General features: G+C 38.7%; 1 protein-coding gene across 2 annotated transcripts in view; it reads right to left on the bottom strand.

Annotated features, from left to right (window-relative positions):
* The window catches only part of LOC149835888 (dnaJ protein ERDJ2-like), a 55,404-nt gene that overhangs the window by 18,343 nt on the left and 16,611 nt on the right, over window positions 1-20,450 (bottom strand). The gene's annotated exons all lie outside the window — the stretch shown is intronic.

The raw sequence follows: 20,450 nt of genomic DNA, 5'->3' as shown, positions 1-20,450 counted from the left end.
TTATTAATAGTTGTTTCATTAATTTGCAATTCAACATATCAAATTAATACCACAAATTCGTATTTCCAAATATGAGGCTCATCACGGGACTCCACCCCGTGGAAAACATAGAACAATGCAATCTAAAAAAACAATATCAATGTGATTTCTGCGATGCATGAAGAACAAGTAAAGAAGGAGCATCCAAGCTCAAGGCTCACCAGGTCTCTGATGATTCATTTTGATCATTGATGCATCATATGCAAAAATCATAACAATCATGTTATAAATGCAATGATGTCAACATGCTTTCAAGATGCATGCTCATATATGTCAAATAACAATGTGCATGAATTAAAACATTCATATGGATGAGTTCACTATTCATGTGCATGTGTTTTCATGTAACCATTCCACAAACATGTTTTCATTCATGAATCACCTCAATTTGGGCAAGTGAACATTCACGCATTTATGTACATGCGAAACACACATCAAATGCACATGCCCTTGATACAACTTCATATAGCATAATACTTAAGCATGACACAACAAGTCAAAAACATGTGAAAGTTTTTATTTTTAACATGTATACATGCACATAACAAAATCTGAAAATTTACATATATATTCAAATCAAAATTCCATATTTAAGCAACCACCATGTGTCAAAAAATTTATTTTTGCAATAAGACACTTGAGCTTAGCCGACCCCGTTGGCTGGTTTCAAACCCAACCCAGCTGAACCCGATCAGCTGGGTGTGACAGGTTTTTGAAAGGCACCCATCTACCCAGCCGAGCCCACTCGGCTGGGCCTACCAGGTTTGCCAACACTTGTTCGGGTGTTATCCAGGTCAGGCCAGGTTTGTCCAGAGCAGAGTTATCGAAAGCACCTATACCATAGGGGAAGCGCGCTTCCCCGATACGCGTTTCGGAAGCACGAAACATCGCGCTTCCGAAATGTGTGGGAAAGCATCCCTTTTTTTGGGAAGCGTGTTTCCCATTTATGAGAAGTGTGCTTCCCCCTCGCTTCCCTCTTTTTTCTTTTTTTATTAATTTTTTTTTTACTTTTTTTCTTCTTTTTTTTGCTTCCCCCTCGCTTCCTAGGTCGCTTCTGGTTCGCTTCCTAGGTCACTTCCGAGACGGTTCGTGGTTCGCTTCTAAGTCGTCTCACGCTTCCCGCTTTCTAAAATTTTGAAAGTGCCTCGCTTCCCGCTCCCGCTTCCTCGACTGGCAACCATGGTCCAGAGCACCCCATGCTTCAAATTGAACATGATTTCATAAGTCCATAGAAAAGCTAACAGTAATGGGTATGCCATGTGCAAATGGAGGTGAAGAGATGAACACAGGTTATCAGCATCACTTGAACAATTAGAAAAAAAAACTTACTCTTCCAGATACAAACTTCATTAGTCAGATTCCTTAGGACAATAGCAACATAGTGATGCTGGAATAGATAAAGAGTTTGCCACCTACAGATGGACGAAAATCAGGTAAGCATTAACTAATATGAATTGTTATACTTATTTCACTTCTGCACTATGTCACAGGGACATGGCAAACCGGGTGCCGCACCCACGTCGACGCGACGCAGGTGCGAGTGTGGGAGCGACACCCGGTGCAGTCAACCCGACCCTGGGTGCATTGACCGTACCCAGGGTCATTTATGTCCATTTTTTAAAAAAAATGTTATGAGGGGGGCGTAATGCGAACCCAGAAAAAAAAAACTTCACCAAAAAAGATGTGTTTGTCCCCAGGAAAAATCACAAAAAAATGAATGTTTCACAGGCACCAACTTTTGGTTTCAAACAAAAAGCAAGAAAGAGGAAAAAAACCAAGAAGCAAAGAGAGATAGAGATGAAACATGCTTCCCGACGGACTGCTGGAGGGATTCAGAAGGAGTTTTGGAAGAGGAACGCCTAGGGAGGAGAGGGGCACTAGTGTGTCGATCAATACCTGCACTGTCTCCTCCATGGGAGGCACCTCACGGCGCCACGACCCCATCACCCATTGTCTCACCCTCTCTTCTCTTTTCTCTGATGAGAGAGCCTTGGGGTTTTGTACCCAAACCCATTTTTTGGATTTATCCTTCAACCATCCGGATCTTTCTTCGTCAAGGATTTTCTCTCTCCACAATAAATGATAATGATGGTGGTAGCCTTGGTGGCTATTAGTATTCACTTTTCTCCTCTACTAATTTCTCACACCTTGTTGCTATTTTAATTAATTTTGAAGATGGGATGGGGAATATGGGAGGCAATGGGACAAGGCCTAGAAAGATGAATGAGATGGGTGCTCTAGCCATAGCTTGGTGTAGACCTCTCTTTTTCTGCATGTCAAATCCAATAAATTTTTTTTAGTTGTCATCCAGACAGAGATCTGTGTGAAACTGTATATGCAATGGAATTTGAAGAACCCCAAGCAGTGACGTGGCAGTGGAGCCGTAGGCCTCGTGAAAACTCTCTCTCTAAAAAACCACAGCAAACCTTTAGCTTATATTTTTGTCCGTAAAGACTAGGGAGTTTCAAACATGAATGAATCATGACAGTCAGCAGAACGCAACAGGCTAGGTCAATCAGATTGCCAATCCCTTAGGTTTATCAATTTTGTCCAGTTGTGCCAAAGTACACAACAAGCAGAACGTGGGTAACAACAACAGTCTTCAAACAAACACCAACAAAAAAAAAATGGACCCCCGATGACTGCGCAATGGGACCCGTGCCGGGGGAATCCCGGACCCCTTTATATATATATATATATATATATATATATATATATATATATATATATATATATATATATATATATATATATATATATATATATATATGCCCCTGTCGCACCCCCGCACCCAAGGTTTTTGAAAGTGCCGCACCCCCGCACCCGCACCCATGTGACATAGCTTCTGCATATGAGTGCCAATAAGAGGAGATGATGATGATGGTGATATAATTCGCAGCCAAGGGTGATTCTCCAACAACACTAGGGACAACTATCTCATTACACGCACACACGTGTGTGAGTGCACATGTTTGCAAGCTATGAGAAAAGAAAAAGGGTTCACATGTTGCTTGTGTGTTCCTCCCTCTTGCACACACAAATAGTGGCTTCGCATGCAAAAATACGGCTGATATATGTTAACCCCTATGATCTGGGATTAATGGTTGCTAGCTGTCTCCATTTTCAGCGTGGAGCATGTGAAAATGTCTATGATAAGACAATATGCATACAAGCATAAATACTTTATAAAAGAAGTGCACGAAGACACTCTCACAACACTTGAACAAAATATGTAAAAAATGTAAAAATAGCAAGCATGCAATAGTGCATGTATTTCATAAAAAAGAGCAAATGCTTGAGACTCTCAAGCTTAGGAAAAACAAGGAGGAACACCCCTATTTATACAAGAGTAAAGAGGTGCAAAGGGGGGGCTCCCAAAGGAGTCGTTGGGGAGCCCCCAACAGTCACATTTGTGACCGTTGGGGAGCCCCCAACGACTCTATTGGGGGACCCCCAATGCAGCTTTTATGAAAAGAAAGAAAAAAATAAAAAAAGAATTACAAAAAATAAAGATTAAAAATTACAACATATTCCAAATGGAATATGCGCAAGATAGAAAATTACAATAATACCCTTTTCGGGTAAGAAAAGAAAAGAAAATAGAATATGTATATAAATATATATATTTATATATATAGAGATACATATATATATAATATATCATATGTATATGTATCTATATGTATATAAGTATATATATTTATACTTACAACAAAGGATTTTGGAGATACATTTTAACACCCCCCCCCCTCAAACTTACGGTGTGATAACTGCAAGTTTGTCAAGAAGGAAATGAAATTTGGGCGAACATAGAGCTTTTGTGAAGAAGTCTGCAAGTTGATACTCAGACGTCACGTATGGTAGATATAACGACCCCAATCAAGACCCTTTTTTAAAAATGCGGAAATTTTTTTTTTCCTAAAGAGTTGCGGAAACCTTCCCAGAGATCTGGGGTCCTCACAGTTCCACTTTCCATTGGATAGCCCATCCACCACAAACGAAGTTGCAATCATCATCCATATCAACCAACTAAAACTCTTTTATTAATGAGTAAGAAAATTTCAAAGACAAGGTTTTCTTCAACTGAAAGTAAAGTAACACTTGCAGAAATTAAAAGAACTGAAAGACAAAAGAAAGAGCCATTATGTCATCTACTGAAGCTGACAAGCCCAAGTATAACTCATCCATCCCCAGATGCATGTCCAACTTCACTGTTCACCATTTCCTGTGAAAAACCAACAACGTAGGGTGTCAGAACCGAAATTCTGAGCACAGCTACTTCTAAAGAAACCAGGTGAGAGAAAGAACATGGATAAGATTTCATGCAGTGATTTGAGTGAGTACAAATATAAAATTTGCAACATTTAAATATCCATAACTATCAATAATTGCATATACTCACCAGTCAAGAACAGTAAACAGTGTCATATATCAATAACTAATTAATCAAACCTTTCAGCATGATTTCACAAAGTAGGTCATATGCTACCACCAAATGATGTCCTAATATCAAGAATGATTCAAACCTGCATGATCTAATGCATAACAGAAAAATGCATGATTATGTGCAATGCATGATTTCTTCTGTTATCTTTTATTTAAGTTTCATCTTTCCATATGCATGCCCTATTAGATGCACACATCCTTAAGTTCCTCTTTTTAATTACCGTGGCCCGCGGATACACCAAACGGGTACAAACCCCGAGGTCAAGTAGGTTCCCAGGGTAGCTTAACACACACTTTGTATTTTATTACTAGGTTCCAACTTAGCCATCGACCGATATCAGAAAACAGCATCATCATCGGAACATTAGACCTCCACATCTAATGTCGGGGACACAAGGGACACCCCACGCCCACAAGTGTCACTTCCTTGGTACCGTAAACTCACAGCTGTGACTAACACACCACTCTCGGGTAAAGTGGCGGGTTCTCCCTAAAGCCGTGGCCAGGAGAAGAACCTCAATATCGGGTTCAGGGGCAACAACGCACACGGAGTTTTTGTATCCTCACAGTCTCCCCAAGACCGGATATCCAAGATTCTCATACTCCAGATGAGATATCCCAGAATGTAAATTACACTGTTCTTATTCATTATATTTTTATTTCATTCCATTCTTTAAGTTTGCAACACAATATGCAAAAGTAAAGTGAAAACCCTGCATCCTCCCTTGCAGGGACCCATTCGGGACTCCAGCCCGTATAAACACATAGAACAATGTAGTAAAGTGTCAAACCATCTTATGTGGTTTCAGTGATGCAGGTAAAAACATATATAAAAGAAAACCCAACCCACGGCTCTCCAGGCCGATGATGGTCCAATTTGGCCATCGGTGCATCGTATGCAAAAATTATAACTTGCAATGTATGCAATTATACCAACATCATTCCAAATGCACATTCATTCATACCATTTTAACTATGTACATGAGCTTTCGCAGTCATATGCATGTGTAACCATTCATGTGTAAGTGCTTTCATGTAAACACTTAACACACATGCATTCATCCATAGTTTTATGAGGATATTTATGCATGATTATACATGCCAATAGACTTCAATCCCATATATGCACATGCACTTGAAACCAAATCATTCATGCATGATAATTAAACATGTCCCATAATGTAGATACATGAAACCTTCCATTCATAGCATGAGTTATCACCCACACATAAGCATATAAACCGGATTTAGAAATTTATATGTCAGGGCTGCACGCATTCACATCATGTATGCACCTCCACCAAACAAACTTTGCAATCATATTAATAGTACAAGACATTCAAGGGAAGCTATATCAAATATTCATAAGTAGGGAAAAGTAAACGATCTGGTGTAACCTAATACAAAAATCCAATAGTCAATGTTACTTTAATCAAGTGAAGCCAATTCCTAATGTTTCAAGAAAGTTAGAGCTGTGGAAGCAATGATGGTGCAATAAAAATCAATATGGCAAAGGCAGGTCATAGTGTTGCAATACAGCTAAACTATGTCAAATCAAAGGATAACAGGGTACGCTAGTATGATAGGGTAGGAAAGTCAGAATTTCACCGAGTATACGATTTCTAATAACTGTTCAGCATACACTAAGGTATTCAATTGACATAAATTATTCAGCACATACTAGTGTAGTCCAGTAACACTAACTGATATTCATTTTAACAACTATACTCCTAATAATCACTAAATTTTGAACCTAACACTACACATGATTAAGTTACAGGTGACCATTGAGAAATTGAGAAATGGAGAAATTGAGAAATTGAGAGTTTACAAACTAATGAGAAATTGCATAAATAAGGAGTACAAGTTCAAATGTACAGATTCCCTGTTTTTCATATTAAACCTATATTTGGCATATATGTACATTAGAGCTCTTTGTGCTATGAAACCAGAATGTGAAACCTACACCAAGCAACAAGGGACTAGTGTCGTTCATAATGTCTTGCACCAGCCTGGGGAATGGCCAGGATTCCCCTTTCTTTTCTTTTCTTTTCTTTTTTGAAGCAATCAAGTTACAGGCCAGCTCCCCAGCTGACTGGGTCAGCTGGGCCTGCTATGGCCTGGTTCAAAAGGTGCACAGCACCCAGCCGACTTGGGTCGACTGAGCCGGTCACCCCCCAATGTGCAGCATATATATATATATATATATATGCCCAGCCGATCACTCGGCTGGGTTTGCTATCATGGCTGAGGCCTGATCGGCCAATCGAACCAAGTTCGATTGGTCCATCAGCCAAATCCCACAAAACCCAAATGACCCAATACGTATTTTTCTCATTTGAAACAATAGATACACAGCTAAAAACAGAGATCATAAACTAAATCCTAAACTTAATGTATGATAAAACACACAAAATCGTCATATTGCTATGGTACAAACAGTGTACCCACAGCGACCCAGTCGGTATGAATCGAAGGGTACCCGTTAACAGCAAGGAAAAGAAAAATTAATAGGTCCTTGGGTCCCAAAACAGAAATCACCCAAAAATTGGGGTTATCCATTTCAAAGAATCGGAAACCCCACGACTGGGGCTAATCCGATACCACAGCCTAACCCCCAAATCGTTTGGGCTAGGGATTTTTTTGGAAAGTAGGGTTTAAAAAAAAAATCCCCAAATCGATTTGGGCTGGACTTGGGTTCAGTTTAGGGTTAGGTACAGTAAATCCCCAAATCGTTTGGGTTTTCGAAATGGGGAACAACCTAACCCCCAACTCCTCCCCTCAATCCACCCATGGAATCGAACCCATGTTCGATTCCTCACCCCGATTCCAAGGAGCACCGTACCTTATTGAAGATTTCTCCGGCGATCCACGGCGGCAATCGCGAAAGCAGGGCCGCGGCTGATGCTCCTCACTGCTGCCGTGGCCTTCGGTGGTGGCTGGTGGCCAAAGCTCCACTCACGGTTGTTGTCGTGGTTGTTGGTGGCCGAATCTCGCCGGCGACCTCTCCTCCGGCGCACGCACACAGACAGAGAGAGCGAGAGATCGAGGGAGAGAGAGAGAAAGAGACGGGGGAAGAGAGAAACGAGGCTGAGTGAAGAGAGTCCCCTCTCCACTCCCTCTTATCAGCAAGACCCCTCCCCCTCTTCACGCCGAGATGGGCGCGGGGTCGTTACGCTCTGCGTAACCCCCCTGCGCCCCCCTTCCTGCTTCTGTTAGGTTTTATCGGGCAACCCTTATCGGGTTGCCCTTTTCAATTAACAGGGCAGAACGTATGGGGTGGGGCTCGGGTCCGAACCTGGTGTGAGAAATCAGATGTGGGAGTCACCTTACTATCGTAGCAAGAGATAGAGAGAGAGGTAAGAGGGAAGAGAGAAAAAATGTTGGGCGGCAATAGGATCTTCTCCCCTTTCCATTGATATTTATATGTTGTACAAGTGGTACAATACAGTACAGTATGCTGTACAAGTGGTACAGTACATACAGTACAATACAGTACAGTATGATGTACAAGTGGTACAATGTACAAGTGGTACAGTACAGTGGAATATATCCATTTACATATACATATTTAACAGTGGAATATATCCATTTACATATACATATTTAACAGCCTCCCTCAAGTTGAGGATGATCTTCAATCATACTCAACTTGCCCTTAAGTAACCAAAATTGATGACTAACCAATCCTTTGGTGAAGATGCCTGCCACTTGGTCTTCTGATCTGACATACGAAGCCTCAATTTCTTCTGTTTCAATCTTTTGTCTAACAAAATGCTGATCAATCTCAATGTGCTTCGTGCGACAATGATGAATAGGGTTAAAAGAAATATTAATGGCACTTTGATTATCACATAAAAGCAGAGAGGAAGAGATAGGTTCATTCAACTCTTGAAGAAGATGCCGTACCCAAGTGACATCAGCTGTCCCTGCTGCCATTGCCCTGTACTCTGCCTCAGTGCTGGATTTAGCAATGGCCTTTTGTTTCTTACTACTCCAAGTGACAATATTTGGGCCAATAAAAACACAATATCCTGAAACCGACCTACGCTCATCAGGGTCCCCACCCCAATCTGCATCACAATATGTAAGTAAACGGTGTCCTGTAGTGAAGCTTTCATCTTTGTGATAGAGCAATCCATCTCCAATAGTCCCTTTCAGATATCTGAGAATACGCTTAATACATTCCATATGACAATCAGTGGGAGCATGCATAAACTGAGATGCTTGATTTACAGCATAAGCAATGTCAGGTCTTGTAAATGTAAGATATTGCAACATACCAACAATGCGGCGATATAAAGTGGAATCATGATATAATTGGCCTTCTTTTGCACTAAACTTATGATTTAAGACAGATGGGGTGCTGAGAGGTTTACAATTAATCATACCAGTGGTGTGAAGAATGTCAAGAGTATACTTGTGTTGACTTAGAGTGAGTCGATCATCTTGCCTATCGACTTCAACTCCCAAGAAGTATCGCAATGGGCCTAAGTCCTTCATCTTAAATTTGGCCATGAGTAAAGACTTGACCAAGGCAATATGTGCATCATCACTCCCAGTGATAATGATGTCATCAACATATATAAGAACCCAAGTAGTAACATGATCATTCTTATACATAAATAAAGAATGATCAAGTATACTCTTAGAAAAGCCATGCTGCTGAATTTCCATGGAGAAACTCTCAAACCAAGACCGAGATGCCTGTTTTAAACCATAAAGAGACCTTCTCAATTTACAAACCCATGTAGCCGCATCATGTTCACTATATCCAGGAGGTTGCTCCGTATACACCTCTTCCTTCAAGTCCCCATGTAGGAACGCATTCTTGACATCCAACTGGCTAAGAGACCAACCATGCTGAAGAGCCAAAGTGAGGATCACACGAATGGTGCCAATTTTGACAACAGGGCTAAAAGTTTCCTCATAATCTTGCCCATATTGTTGTGTGAATCCGCGTGCAACAAGGCGAGCTTTATATCTTTCATTGCTACCATCTGGTTTACGCTTGATCTTGTAAACCCATTTGGAACCAACAACATTTCTATCAACAGGTCGAGGAACAATATCCCATGTATGACATTCATGAAGTGTTGTCATTTCTTCGTTCATAGCTTCAACCCAAGCTCGAGAATGGGCTGCCTGATCGAAAGTGGACGGCTCTTTCTCTTTGGCCACATTGGTTAGAAACAACTGAAAGTCAAGAGAAAAATTGTTGTAACTAACCCAACGATGGATAGGATGCCTTTCACGTGTGGATCGTCGAAGAGGGGGAGCCTCGTGAGATGGAGTTGGAGGGGCTCCTCGACGGGCATAAACCAAACCTGAAAACCGTGAAGATGCATCGTGGATGATGGAGTTGTCTGCTTCAAACTGAATTGGTTCATTAACAACAGGATCTCTGATAGAGTCATATAGCAAAGTATCACAAAGCCATGGATCATAAGTAGTTTGCTCATATACCTGAGAAGTATCACAAGTGCTGAAATGGTCATCATCAAAAACAACATTTCTAGACACCTTAATCTTACCCAAAATAGGATCATAACATCTATATCCTTTATACCCATCGGCATATCCCAGAAATCTGCACTGAACTGCTCTATCATGAAACTTGTTACGTAAAGAATGATCCACATGGGCATAACAAATGCATCCGAAAGCATGCAAATCATCATACGAAGGGTGAGAACCGTGAAGCAAATAATAAGGAGACTGATCTCCTAATAATTCCATAGGCAACCTGTTAATGATATGCACTGCAGTGTGAAAGGCCTCAGTCCAAAGAGAGAAAGAAATATCAATATTGTGCATCACACTTAACGCGGTTTCAACAATATGTCGATGCTTACGTTCTGCTACTCCATTCTGTTGTGGAGTGTAAGGACAAGAAGAGTTACGTGTGATGCCATGGTCCTTTAAATATTCACTAAAATCATGAGATATGTATTCTCCACCACCATCACACTGGAAATAAGTGATATTTGAATTGAAAATGTTCTGAACAAGAGCATGGAATTGTTTGAAAAGTTTGAACACTTCAGATTTAGATTTCATAAAGTAAATCCAAGTGTAACGAGTGAAAGAGTCAAGAAATAACACATAATAACGAGAGCAAGATAGAGATGAAACAGGAGGTGGGCCCCAAACATCAGAGTGAATAATTTCAAATGGCTTGGAAGCTCTTTTATTGATACTTTGAAAAAGAAGTACATGACTCTTGCAGACATTACAACTAGGACACTTATGATCTAATTTGACTTTGAGAATAAAACCCTGAGAAGACAATTTGTCAAGGAACCCTTGACTACAATGACCTAACCGACGATGCCAAGAAACTGGCTTATTACATTGCATAACAGAAGAAGACTAACTCAAATAAGCAGGAAAAGATGGAGTCACGGTAGATGACGTCTTCAAAGTCCCGGGGGCTGCTTCGAAGACGTACATGTTTCCGCGTCGTTCACCCTTAGCGAGCATCTTCTTGGTTCGAAGCTCCTTAAGACAAACAGAAGACGGAGTAAATTCCATGGATGAATTTGTTTCATCAACCAATTTAGAAACAGATAAAATGTTTTTCTCAATGGCAGGAGTGAGTAAGACATTTTTCAATGGTAGTGTAGATTGTGACAAAGAGAGAGATGCATTTCCAGTATGAGAAATAGGGTGGTGGGAACCATCTCCCGTGACAATAGTGCCAGTGCCAATATAAGGAACCATGTTGGAAAGTTTACCTGCATCAGAAGTAACATGTGCGGCTGCTCCAGAATCAATATACCAAACTCCATCATCATTCTGACGCAAATTCATGTTGTTAAATGCAGTCATCAGAATTTGTTGCACATCATGTGGCAACCCTGCACTCTGTCCCTGATCAGTACCCTGATGTGCTCGAAAATTTCCCTGCGGCTGCCCCTGAAACTGTCTAACAGTCATCTGTCCAGCTCTTGGTCCTGACCTCCCTGCCTTGTTGCGATTCTGTGGGTTGTGCCAACAATCTGCTTTCACATGGCCACGCTTGTTGCAATGGAAGCAAGTAGGGACACGGGTACCTCTAGTGGCAGGTGGAGCAGTAGGAGTAGGAAGGAGTCCTCCACGGCCCATATGAGCAGCAGGTGGACGAAATGAGGTAGACCCAGATGTAAACATGACAGGATGAGGATCATCAATAAGATGATCTTGAGTCAAACTAACTTCATACTGTAGGAGTTTGGCCTGTAAATCCTCAAAGCATGGAAGTGTAGAGGCAACCTGTAATGCAGTACAAAACATACGATATTGGGGCCCAAGGCTTCCCAATACCTGCTGAACAACATCTCTGTCAGAAACAGGATATCCAATAGCGGCCAACTGATCAATGATAATTTTGATATCCCCTATAAATTCAGTAATGGTCTTAGTTCCCTTTCGCATAGATTGGAACTGCCATTTCAGTTGAAGTGCACGTGATTCAGAAACCTGTGAATAAGAGTGAGCAAGATGTCTCCATAGTTCTGCAGCAGTAAAATGGTCAGAGATAGTTTGTAATATACGATCAGATAACGTGGCAGTCAAATAGGCAACCACAGATTGGTCCTTCTGAAACCAAACATCATACGCAGGATTTGGAATAGCAATGCAACTCACCTTCCCATCATTACCAGTTACCTCTTGCGTAATAGTCATAGGTGGGGCGGGTGATCCCCCATCCAGATGCCCGGAAAGACGATGACTTCGGATAAACGGCAGAATTTGGCGTTTCCAAAGTAAGTAGTTATCATGAGTTAATTTGTGAGAAACAAGTTGAGAAAGAAATCCGGGGCTGATTTTAGAATCCATAAGGAAGAAGATCAAGGATGAATCAAACAGCACGACAGAAATTCGTAGGTTGTACGGACAGAACCGTACGGACAGAAATTTTTGAGTTTTGGAAATCACGATTTTTCAGTTAATCGTGCAGAATGTACGATTTATCAACTATATTGCAAGAAATAGATAAGAAATCACAAGAAGTTTGAGAAAAAAAAAGGCACTTTTGAGAAATGAGGGTTCCCAAATTTGGGGAAAACAGAAATTAGGGTTGATAAAATTGGGAATAACAGAATATGTAAGAAGGAAAAGGTGCACGATATGAGGAAATGAAGAAACGACGTCGAAATATAGTGATTCAACGGAGAAACAACAGAGAAAACACTTTCCTTGAGAACGCCCAAAAACGCACGTCAAGGTCCTTAGGGGCCTTTCAGATGATCGTGATTACCACGCCCTTTGCTCTGATACCATGTGAGAAATCAGATGTGGGAGTCACCTTACTATCGTAGCAAGAGATAGAGAGAGGTAAGAGGGAAGAGAGAAAAAATGTTGGGCGGCAATAGGATCTTCTCCCCTTTCCATTGATATTTATATGTTGTACAAGTGGTACAATACAGTACAGTGGTACAATACAGTACAGTATGTTGTACAAGAGGTACAGTACATACAGTACAATACAGTACAGTATGCTGTACAAGTGGTACAGTACAGTGGAATATATCCATTTACATATACATATTTAACAGTGGAATATATCCATTTACATATACATATTTAACACCTGGGACCCGTAACCCGGCCCCAAAACAATATGGATCCAAATGGATCCACTGTGATTCCTCTGATAAATATAAAAAAAAAACTTAAAATTTAATTTATTTGTTTATTAAATCGAGGTTTAATTCGATTAATCCTAATTACCCCCTTTATGGGTCCTAGATCCGAAATATGGATCTAGGCCCAACTTGAAAAATTTGAAATATTTTCTAATAAAAATCTCGGGTTTTACAGTAGATCAATGACCTTCTTCAAGTATTCTTCTCTGACATAATGGCAGTCCATCTCTATATGCTTTGTTCGCTCGTGAAAGGTGTGATTCTTGGCAATATAAATTGCACAACTTTATTGGTTCTCTGATAAACACTCCCATATCTTCCAAAAGGCGTCGAATCCATACAATTTCCATGGTGGTAGATGCCATGGCTCTATATTCGGCTTCAGTGGATGACAGAGAGACCTTTTGTTGCTTCTTACATCGCCATGAGATCAAAGACTCACCTAAGAAAACACAAAAGTCAGTGGTGGAGTGACGGTTACAAGGGTCACCTCCCCAATCAGAGTCAGTATAAGCAAGTAATTTTAATTCGGAAGAAGAGGATAGAAATACTCCCTTATTCATTGTTCCCTTCAAATATCTGATGATGTGAAGGACACCACTCATATGAACGGTTGTAGGAGCGTGTTGAAACTGATTGGCGATGTGTATAGCATGTGACAAATCAGGTCGAGTAATGCTAAGGTACATTAAAGAACCTACCAACTGCCTGTAAGGAGTAGGATCGGTTAGAGGAACACTGTCGTCAATCTTCATTTTTTATCCCACGACTTCAGGAGTTTCGCATACTTTGTCATCAGAAATTCCTGATCTGTCAATAATCTCACAAGCAAGTTTAGACTGAGATAGTAAATAACCACGTTGCGAATAAGCAACCTCAATTCCAAGAAAATATGTCAGAAAACCCAAGTCTGACATCTCAAATTTTGAAGTCAAGAAGGACTTAATACCCTTGACTCCTTGAACATCATCACCTGTAATTAGCATGTCATCAACATAGAGTAATAGTATCACAATCCCTGCATTAGATTTTCTAGTAAATAAAGCAGTGTCAGTATAACATGAAGAAAAACCATTTTCCACCATTACACTGGTAAACCTGTCATACCAGGCTTTGGGGGTCTGTTTCAAACCATAGAGGGCCTTTCGAAGACGAAGAACTTTATCTTTAGGAATCTTCATGCCTGATGGGGCATCCATATACACTTCTTCGTTAAGATCATCATTTAAAAAAGCATTTTTCACATCCATTTGAAAAATGTTCCAATTTTTAATAGATGCAATGGTAATAAGACATCTAACTGTAACCATTCGGGCTACAGGAGCAAAGGTTTCTTCATAATCAATTTCATACTCTTGCCCATACCCTTTTGCAACTAAGCAAGCTTTATACCTTTCCAGAGATCCGCCGCTCTTAGTTTTAACCTTAAAAACCCATCGACAACCTATAGTTTTCTTTCCTATGGGTAGAGTTTAGAAATCCCAAGTTTCAGCCTTTTTAAGGGCATTAAGTTCATTTTGCATAGCTTCTTGTCATTCTATACATTTTTTAGCTTCTTCAAAATTTCTTGGCTCAAAATAAGAGTGGATGGCACTAAGACAAGCCCTATATCGGGGTGAGAAAGAATCAAAGGAAACAAAACGAGTTGGAGGTCTCCTATTCCTTTCAGGTCTTTGGTGATCAAGAGTAGGAACAAGCTCACTATATTGGTCAATAGCACTTCTAAAGGTGTCTTGGTTTCTACGAGAATAGGTTATGGGATCACTTGAAATTCTACTTTCCTGTTCATTGAGTGAGTTATATTCACCAACATCACCATCATTTTCCTCATCATGGTTTGATGATACATCATCATCACTAGATACATCATCATTACTAGACAATAAGTCAAATAGGAATGAATAATCAAAATTTTCTTGTTGAGAAACATTTTTTTCAAAGTCACTTTCATTTTCTAAAAATGTTACATTTCTAGAGACATATAACTTATCATCTCGAAGATCATAACAACGAAACCCTTTTTGAGTTTCAGAATATCCAAGAAAGGCGCAAGGGATAGCCTTGGGAGAGAGTTTGTCATTCTTATCCGTAAGTATAAAACACTTACACCCAAAACTCGCAACCTATTATAGTCAGGTTCAATCTTATATAATATCTCAAAAGGGGATATTTTCCCTAATATCCTAGATGGTAAGTGATTTATCAGATAAACAGAAGCAAGAGATGCTTCTGCCCAAAAGTTTTTAGGAATGTTTTGGGAAATAAGAAGAGTCCTAGTAGTCTCAATGATGTGCCTATGTTTTCTTTCGGCCAATCCATTCTGTTGAGAAGTTTTAGGGCAAGACCTTTGGTGGATAATTCTGTGATCCTCAAGACATACTTTAAATTGATTGGAGAGAAATTCTCCTCCAGAATCACTTCTAAATATCTTTATGTTACTTTTGAATTGATTCTTGATCATTGAATGGAAGGTTTTAAAACACGAAAAAACTTCATGTTTGAACTTAAGAAAATATATTCACGAATATCGGGAAAAATCATCCACAAAAATAACATAATAAGAAAAACCTCCTTTTGAAGCAACAGGTGCGGGTCCCCAAACATCCGAATGAACAATTTCGAAAATTTTAGAAGAGAACATAGTTCTTTGCTCAAAAGGTAAACTTTCATTTTTCCGAGAATACAATCATTACAAGCAAATGAACTTTTACATAGGTCTTTGGCAAAATGTAAATAAGACAACTTTGTGATATTAGGATGACCAAGTCTTTTGTGCCACACATTTATATCTTTGTTTTGGGCAACATTACAAAAATATTTTGGAACTTGAAGAGATTCCATATAGTATAAGTCTCCTTTTCTAAAGTCTTCCCCAATCAATTTCCCAGACCGACGATCCTGTATTAAACATTTATCACAAGAAAATTTAATATCGCAACCATGGTCCGAGAGTTGAGAAACAGAGAGAAGATTTAAGTTTAATTTAGGTATAAATCTAATTTTTAAAATAAAAAAATCTTGAGTTTCAAAATTACCTATTCTTTTAATTTCAAGAGAGGTTCCATCCACAGTGGAAACAAAAGAGAGAGAGACATTTTTTGAGTAATCGGAAAGCGAAAACATGTTTGGAGACATATGAAAAGATGCACCGGAGTCCAAAAGCCAAGAGACTTTACCTGGAAATGATGAAGTAGACACGGCGGCACTGGAGGTAGCTCCCTTGAGGAGAGGTTGAAGGGCTTCCAATATTTGATTTATAGAGAGTGACCCACTTGATGATGCCTCCTTTTGTGGTACACCGGTGGTAGCCATTGCGAGAAGCTTTTTCCATTTGGGACATATGGGTTTGATGTGTCCGGATTCTTTACAAAAATGACAAATAATTTTGCTATAGTCTTTTTTTCCTCTTTGCCCATCATTTTCACCTTGATTTTGTGGTTTAAAATGAGAGGGACGATAGGTTTTTACATGGTTCCCGGGTCTTGATACGGCATTGACCTCATTTTTTTCTTCATAATTACAAGGAACCACAAGAACATCTTCACCACTCAATTTGGTGAGTACATCTTCAAGAGAGGGAGGAGTAAATGAGGATAGGAGAGAAGACCTTATTTGCTCAAATTCGGGCCTTAGCCCATTCAAAAAATTGAAGAACCGATCTTCTTCAAGTTGCTTGTGACGAAGTCCAATTGCCTCTCCACTCCATTTTAGTTCAAGCATGGCAAGCTCATCCCATATGGAGGAAAGATCGGCAAAATATTCTTTAATAGTCATTTCACCTTGAGTAAGAGAGAGAACCTTCTTTTGAAGATAATACTTATGAGATAGATCCCTCGATGTATACATTTTCTCAAGATAGTGCAAAGCTTCCGATGCCTTTTCGAACTTAATAATGTTGGCATTAATCTTAGTTTCAACGGATGAAAAGAACCAAGAAAGAATCTTGAAGTTCTTCATTTCCCATTCATCGTGCTTATTAGAATACTCTTCAAGAGCTTTGACCCTTTCTTCTCCTTCAAGAATCTTGATTTCACTTCCGTTTACCACAGTTATTTTGGGTTCCGGTTCCGGAATTGTGCCTTGCACATAACCCCATAGCCCCTTCCCTTTTATGTGAGCATCCATGTTTCCGACCCAAACATGATAGTTTGACCCATTTAATTTGAAGCTAAGAGTAAAATGAAACTCTTTTTCGCCCATTATGAAGTAAAGAGGAAGGGAGAAAGGGCGTACCAACACAATATTTCAAATTCTAGCTTGCGCAAGATTCTTCTAAAATATTTGAGAAGCAAGATCCACCACTTCAACCTCCAAAAAAACCAAGGGCACGCTTTTCGAGGCACTCGAAAAGAAAGGAATCCCGTGATCCTCTATCACCAACCGAGCTCTGATACCATGTGAAAATGTCTATGATAAGACAATATGCATAAAAACATAAATACTTTATAAAAGAAGTGCACGAAGACACTCTCACAACACTTGAACAAAATACGCAAAAAACGTAAAAATAGCAAACATGCAATAGTGCATGTATTTCATAAAAAAAAGCAAATGCTTGAGACTCTCAAGCTTAGGAAAAACAAGGGGGAACACCCCTATTTATACAAGAGTAAAGAGGTGCAAAGGGGGGCTCCCAAAGGAGTCGTTGGGGGGGGCCCCAACGACTCTATTGGGGGACCCCCCAATGCACCTTTTATGAAAAAAAAGAAAAAAATAAAAAATAAAAAAAATAATTACAAAAAATAAAGATGAAAAATTACAACATATTCCAAATGGAATATGCGCAAGATAGGAAATTACAATAATACCCTTTTCGGGTAAGAAAAGAAAATAGAATATGTATACAAATATATATATTTATATATATAGAGATACATATACATATAATATATCATATGTATATGTATCTCTATGTATATAAGTATATATATTTATACTTACAACAAAGGATTTTGGAGATACATTTTAACAGAGCATTGGTAGAAATGGAAGCTTAAGTTCTCTTTAAATGAAACCTCTTTCTATAAAAATCTTATGATAAGAAAATGATATGTTGGCAAAATCCAAAATAGTAGGTTTAAATATCTAAAATCATTGAAGCATACCCATGAACAGGAATTGAGATCTTTCTAGCAGGAAATTTCTTTTAAGTTTGTCCAAACTTGTCTTCCTACAAAATGAACAGATCTGTCGTGATTGGACAGAACGGACAGAACAGACAATAGCCCAGATCTATCCAGATCTGTCCACTCATCTCATAAGGCAAATCTGTCTAAATATATACATATATCCATAGGTTCCAAAATATAGATTTCAAAAGAAGAATATGAGCATATACAGATTTTCATATGCTTGTATATGCATTCTACATGAGCATGAGCCTTCAAATGCATGCAATATGCACATTCAACAATAATATAAAAGCATAAGCATACCAACACTCCACGTATTTTCACATTTCACCATTATACGATTTCTTTTTGTGATAAATGCATGCATATGAATCATCCCACCACATGAATACATGCATATAACAGTCCAAAATATATATCATCCATGGAAATCAATATCTATCAAAAGAAACCTCTAAATAAGCACTTCTACTATCAATAAAAATTTTGTTTTAGCATATACAGAATGCTAAAACAGAATTTTTATTGCATGGAAGAATGAAAAATAAACAAGAGTACATGGAGGAACATCCATGCATCATCATCCATGTGTTTTTGCAAAAACATAGATATAAACACTTTTTCCATGGATTTGAATCAAATTATTGCATGGAAATCCAATCTATATCAATTTCTCACTTGATTCAAGAGAGAAAACCCATACCTTGAATAAAAAAGTGAAGGAAAATAGGGGTAAAGGTTGAAAAACGTGGGTGGAGGGCTGGAGCAGCTCTCCTTCCTCTTCTTCCGCTCTTTTCCTCTCATTTTCTTTCCTTCTCTCTTTCTTCCTTTCTCTTTCTCTTTCCTTCCTTTTTTTTTTTGACTTTATATAGACAAGAGGGAGGTGATACCCTCCCCCTTCTCCAGCCCTCTCTAAATGGGCTGGAGAAGGAGAGTTTCCTCCTTGGAGGATTCTCTCTCACTCTCTTTTTTTAAAATTTCCAAAAACTCTATATTTTGACTTTTTCAAAGTTTTCAATTTTTTTGAAGTCCTTTCTTAAGCTTACTTAAGTCTCTTCAAAAATGTATAAGGACCCCTTTTAAGAAATCCTAAACAAGCCTAAAATAAAATTCGAAATTAAATAGAATTAAGTAATTATTTAGTATTAATTAATTACTAATTATCTAGAAGTTACCAAAAATAGCCAAATTAACTAGGGAGGCTTTTTAACCTTAATTAACTCCAAATTGAAGCTTTTTAATGAATTTAAAGCTATAAAATAGTTAAGCATGGATCCAGATCCAAATCCATCTTCTAAAATCCAAATGAAACTTGGACTGGACCAAATCCAGATTAATATGGGTCTTGGATAAAGTTCAGGTCCATATTAATTTAAATCAAAACTATTGGATCCAGTCCGATCCAAATCCAGATCAAAATAGACAAACTGCTCCTTTTTCGAAAAAATGTGATTTCTGGGCCAACCGAAACTCAAATTTGAAAAAGTAACATACTGTTGCGCTCGGCATTTCGAGACGCATCCAATGACATATTACACGAATATCAAATTCTGAAATTCACCCAAAAATAACTTGAATTTCGCTTGAATTTAAAAGTCGAAAATAAAACTCTTTCTTACGCTTCGATTGGCTCGTCTCGACCTTGTCGATGAGACCTGGGTCAAGCCCAGATTCAAAAGCATCAGTTAAAAATCGAGGTTCAAACGATTTTTCTCCCAAACTTAGCCAAATTTTTGAAAAAACAGAAAAATGACTAAGTATGAAAATACGTGATATTACAACATATACACACATAAGTACAAGCAGCTAAAAAGGAAAAAACAAAGTTAACATGGAAAGTATGAAAAAGTAAAAAAAAATTAAAACATAAAAGGGTTCAGCTATAACAAATCATTGTTAGTGGAGCTAAATAATAAATTACACTTGGAGTATATAATTTCTTTCAATGGAACGTAGGTTCATTCATAAGGTCAGTAAATTACATGGTATCAAAGTATTCGGTACTTGAAAATCATATTTTGATTAGAAGGTTCTTCAATCTACATCATTAGTTATATCCTTTAACTCTTAATTTTCTTGTTTTCCTTATTATCCTTCTTGATCAATCCATCCTTTCTTCTTTTCCTCCTAGTTTTAAATAACTTCCACATTGGGCACATCATTGCCCTTGTTTCCTTTAATATTATTTTCCAAAGCTTCCTCT

Source organism: Nuphar pumila, chromosome 6 (genome assembly GCF_984573655.1).
Source record: "Nuphar pumila chromosome 6, dmNupPumi1.hap1.1, whole genome shotgun sequence".
Classification (NCBI taxonomy): Eukaryota; Viridiplantae; Streptophyta; class Magnoliopsida; order Nymphaeales; family Nymphaeaceae; genus Nuphar; species Nuphar pumila.
This window is presented reverse-complemented; position numbering and strand designations above follow the sequence as displayed.